A 5,559-nucleotide genomic window follows, 5' to 3' on the forward strand; every position below is an offset into this window, starting at 1 on the left:
GAATGAAGCCAGACTGTAGTAGGGATCCTTCTCCTTCCCAACATCTGTGTGATGCTGGCTGATTTAGCCCCTGATGGAGCACTGAACACACTCGCCAGTGAGCTCTGCCCCTCACTTCTGTAAATGCCAGCACCATCTGACGGAGTTCCTCAGCACTTGCTGCAGTTCCTCATGACTTAACTTGTGATCTGGTATTCTCAAAATTAGTAGAAGTAGGCCAGGCATGGTGGCTCACGCCTATAATCTCAGCACTTTGGGAGGCCGAGGCGGGCAGATCACCTGAGGTCAGGAGTTCAAGACCAGCCTGGTCAACATGGTGAAACCCTGTCTCTACTAAAAATACAAAAATTAGCCAGGCATGGTGGCACACGCCTGTAATCCCAGCTACTCAGGAGGCTGAGGCAGGAGAATCGCTTCAACCCGGGAGGCAGAGGTTGCAGTGAGCCAAGATGGCGCCATTGCACTCCAGCCTGGGCAACAAGAGCAAAACTCTATCTCAATAAATAAATAAATTAGTAGAAGTCAAAGGAAATAAAACAATGAGGTGTTAACCTGTAATTTAAGGTTTTTTCAAGCTGTGCATAGACACTTCTGTGAATGATTCCAAACAATATCAACCCTCCCACTAATATGAAACCTTTATCATTTTTATGCTCAATTTTTTAATTCTGCTTTATTATTATTTTAATATTTGTGACAAACATTTTTTAATTAACTGAAAGTTTTTGTTTTTGTTTTTGTTTTTTGAAACAGTCTCACTCTGTCACCCAGGCTGGAGTGCAGTGGCACGACCTCGGCTCACTATTACTTCTGCCTCCTGGATTCAAGTAGTTCTCCTGCCTCAACCTCCTAAGTAGCTGCAATTACAGGAGTGCACCACCACGCCCAGCTAATTTTTGTATTTTTAGTAGAGTTGGGGTTTTACCATGTTGGCCAGGCTGGTCTTGATCTCCTGGCCTCAACTGATTCGCCAGCCTTGGCCTCCCAAACTGCTTGGATTACAGACGTGAGCCACCATGCCCAGCCAACTGAAATATTTTTATCCACATGTTTCTTCAGACTTTTGTATGAAGGGCCTACAGCGGGGAACAAAATTGAGAAATACTATATAGGGGTTTGCAAACTAGGCCACAGGGAACACTCACTTTTCCATGAGATGGACCAACACGTTTTGTACTAAAATACTACAATGACAATTCATCTTTTACGAATCCACAGAATAATAATGTTTCTAGACAGAATTTTCTCAAAATGATGTTTTCCTTCTAGACATTTTCTAAATTTTTTGACACCTGCCAATCTTCTCTGCAAATGAGCATCACCAGTAATGATTAAAACAATAAGCTGATAAAATATTTCCTGAATATTTTAATAATGTATTTTTTCAAATATGTATAGGTTTAAAACTTCTTTTTTTTTTGAGATGAAGTCTCACTCTGTCATCCAGTTTGGAGGACAATGGTGCGATCTCGGCTCACTGCAACCTCCACCTCCCAGGTTCAAGCAGTTCTCCTGCTTCAGCCTCCTGAGTAGCTGGGACTACAGGTACAAGCCACCATGCCCAGCTAATTTTTTTATTTTTATTAGAGACAGGGTTTCACCATATTGGCCAGGCTGCTCTCGAACTCCTGACCTCATAATTCACCCTTCTCGGCCTCCCAAGGTGCTGGGATTCCAGGTGTGAGCTGCCACTTTTTCTCTGGTAAAATTACTTCTAGTTGGCATGACAGAAATAAATGTCAATATATTTCAGTATATTCTATAAATATGCCACGGCTTATAGTTCCATTTTAAAAAATCATTCTAGAAATTATGCTAGGTAAAAATCTTAACCCTCTCCTGGGCAAAAAGAAAATATTATAAATGAAGTAATAAAGGATAAATTGGGGGGAAATCACAAACAAATATACAAAGAGGTTTTTATAATTCAGTGAGAAAAAAAATGAACCATCAGAAAAAATGGAGAAGGATATGAATAGGTATCATTACCCAGCTACAAATACACAAGTCTTCGGTGATTCCTGTAACAGAAAATAGTGAACTCGACAGAGCAATAGTGACAGCTCCTTAGAGTCTTTCATGGCTTATAGTAAATATCTACTGAGTCCATTCAATTCCTTCTCACTCTAAATTCATGTCCACCAAGCAATCTTCTGATTGAAAAATTGTTTTCTCAGGTTTTTGGAGCCTGAAATGAGATGGGTTGTAAGTCACAAATGCATGAATTATCTCTGAGACTTATACATCAATCTTATATTAAAACAAAATATTTTGTATGGATATTTTTAGACAACAAAATACTTTTATCTATTGTAAGTCTGGTTTTGAATCACTTCTCTAGACCTGAACAACCCAAGATAGGCTGATAGAAATCAAGTTTATGGACTTGCAAAGCCAAGAATCAAAACTTTTACATGTTGACTACAAATAGATAAAAACCACTAACCATTAAAAAATGACGGATAAATTGGACTTCATTGCAATTATATGTACAAGACAGATACAAGAATATTTATAGCAACGTTATTTTCATTAAAACCCCAAACTAGAAGCATCTGAAATGTCCATCAAGAGTAAAATGGTGCCAGGCATAGTGACTCACCCCTGTAATTTCAACACTTTGGGAGGCTGAGGCGGGAGGATTACTTGAGCTCAAGAGTTCAAGACTAGCCTGGGCAATACAGCCAAACCTCATCTCTATTAAAATTTTTAAAAATTAGCCTGGCATGGTGGCCCATGCCTATAGTCCCAGTTACTCAAGAGGCGGAGGCAGGAGAATCACTTGAGAGCAGAAGTTGGAGGCTGAAGTGAGCTATGATCATGCCACTGCACTCCAGCCTACACAACAGGGCAAGGCCCTGTCTCAAAAAAAAAAAAAAAAATGGATAAATTGAGGCATAATCACAATGAAATACTACACAACAATGAAAAAGAAGCCATTGGCCAAGCATGGTGGCTCACGTCTCCAATCCCAGCATTCTGTGAGGCTGAGGTGGATCACTTGAAGTCAGAAGTTCAAGACCAGCCTGGCCAACATGGTGAAACCCCATCTCCATTAAAAATACAAAAATTAGCCAGGCATGGTGGTGCATGCTTTTAATCCCAACTGCTTGGAAGGCTGAGGCAAGAGAATTTCTTGAACCCGGGAGGCAGAAGTTGCAGTGAGCTAAGATCATGCCATTGCACTCCAGCCTGGGTGACAGAACAAGACTCCATCTCAAAAAAAAAAAAAAAATGAAGAAACCATTGCAACTTACAGCAACAAGGACGATGTAATGTTGATCAAAAGACAGTAATCTCTAAAGATTTCATTTGTATATTTCCCCAAAACAGACAAAAATTAATCTGCTATAGGTCAGAATAGTGGCAATTTTTTGGTATCAATTATTTTATAATTGGTATCAGCTTGGAGAGAGGGCATAAGGCAGCTCATTGGAGGCCTAGAAAGGTGCTATGTCATGATCTGAGTAGTGGTTACAGGGCTACATCCACATACAGATTTTCATTGAGTTGTAACCTTTAGGTGTGTGTTTATATAATTTATACCTCAATAAAAGAAATTTTTAGTTTTTAAAGCTTTCAACACCTAGAATAAGGAGTTACATTGTCTAGTAATTTTTTTTTTTTTTTTTTTTTTTTTTTTTTGCTCAGTTTCCATAGAGGTGGAGATTGCAATGAGCCAAGATCACACAACTGCACTCCAGCCTGGGCAACAGAGCAAGACTCCGTCTCAAAAAAAAAAACCACCTATTTTGGAAGAAAATACCTATTAAGAAGCTTATTGAGGAAGAGAACATAAAGATATGAATCAGGAGTCAAGGCAACCAGAGTATTTTGCCAAGTCAAAAATTGCCAGTGTCGAGGTATGTCAAATCATCCTGGTGAGGTACTGGGAATTGTTTTCAATCATCAATAATCGCCCCTCAGACAAACCTCATTGGCTACTATACTGCCACTGCACAAAGTCTGCCTGGTAAGTTTCATGTGTGCATTCACTAATGTAGAAAGTATTGGAGACTAAACAACTAATCATAATTACATAGTGATGTTCTGCTGGGAAAACCTTGAGACTCTGTGAAGAGAAATGCCTCCTTTGCGTATGTTAGTGTATGGTTTACAAGAGGAAAATTTCTAGTGAGATGCCAGTAGTCTAATCCTGCTTGTATAAGAGCTACAACTTGTCTGGGAGGTATTGGAAAATGGAGGTGAAGCCAAAGGGAGATGAAGAAGCCAAAGGGGAGAGCCATGTTGTCTCCAAGACAGAATGAACTCCACGGACTTTGCCAACCTTTCTCCTTCCAGAAAGCCAAAGCTCTGGAAAGAGGGGCTGCAGAGGAAGGTGCCCACCCAGAGGCACATCTTCCAAGTACCAGGGACTCAGAGACCTGCGGGGACTCTCAGGAACCTGAGAGTGAAGAGGGCTAGCCAGGGAAAGGTTGGGATTTGGCGCCCCCTACAGGACAAATTTATGCCCAAGAAGGCACTGCTGGAAGTAAACCAAGTCACCCAGAATCTCTAGGGACATTTGCTTACGCAGGGGCAATTCTGCCCGACGTGTATCCCCCAGGCCCAAGAGCACCTGTACAACGTGGAAGCGGCCTAGTAGAGAAAGCTGGCATCCCAGAGGAGAGATGAGGAACTCTCCACGGATCTAGACCTCACTGGGTGGACCTGGAGATCAACACCCCAAGTAGGATTCGAAGAGGTGCCATAGCTAAATCTGCTGTTTGTTTTCTATTCACGTACTTCATGGGAAATCCTTGTGGGGGCACTTTTGCAGGAGACTGCAAATGTTTTATATGAGGAAAATTAATTCATTCCACATTCATCTGATACCTATTAATAACATGCCTACTGTGTGCCAGGCACTGTTCTGGATGCTGGGGAACAAAACAGGAAAGAAAAAAAATCCACCCCTGGTGGCACATACTGAAAAATGTTACAATCTGAACAGATAACAACAACCACCAGATAAAAATCTATTTTGGGCCAGGCGCGGTGTCTCACGCCTGTAATCCCAGCACTTTGGGAGGCCAAGGTGGGTGGATCACCTGAGGTCAGGAGTTCGAAAACAGCCTGGCCAATGTGGCAAAACCCCATCTCTACTAAAAATACAGAAATTAGCAGGGTGTGCTGGTGCGCGCCTGTAATCCCAGATACTCAGGAGGCTGAGGCAGGAGAATCACTTGAACCTGGGAGGCGGAGATTGCAGTGAGCCAAGATTGCGCCATTGCACTCCAGCCTGGGCAACAGAATGAGACTCCATCTCAAAAAGAAAAAAAAAAAAATCTGCTCACACCTGTAATTCCAGCACAGTGGAAGGCCGAGGCGGGAGGATCACGAGGTCAGGAAATCAAGACCATCCTGGCCAACACAGTGAAACCCCGTCTCTACCAAAAACACAAAAAAAAATCTGGGTGTGGTGGGGGGTGCCTGTAATCCCAGCTACTAAGGAGGCTAGGCAGGAGAATCACTTGAACCCAGGAGGTAGAGATTGCAGTGAGCCGAGATCATGCCACTGCACTCCAGCCTGGTGACAGAGTGAGACTCCATCTCAAA

The 5,559-nt window shown here is 42.1% G+C and overlaps 1 non-coding gene across 1 annotated transcript; it reads right to left on the reverse strand.

Moving 5' to 3' along the window:
* Window positions 1–3,819: 3,819 nt before the first annotated feature.
* Window positions 3,820–3,967, reverse strand: LOC112608826. The gene has a single exon (XR_003116103.1). It is a non-coding gene; the product is annotated as a U4 spliceosomal RNA (small nuclear RNA).
* Window positions 3,968–5,559: the final 1,592 nt, after the last annotated feature.

Source organism: Theropithecus gelada, chromosome 15 (genome assembly GCF_003255815.1).
Source record: "Theropithecus gelada isolate Dixy chromosome 15, Tgel_1.0, whole genome shotgun sequence".
NCBI classification, from domain to species: Eukaryota; Metazoa; Chordata; class Mammalia; order Primates; family Cercopithecidae; genus Theropithecus; species Theropithecus gelada.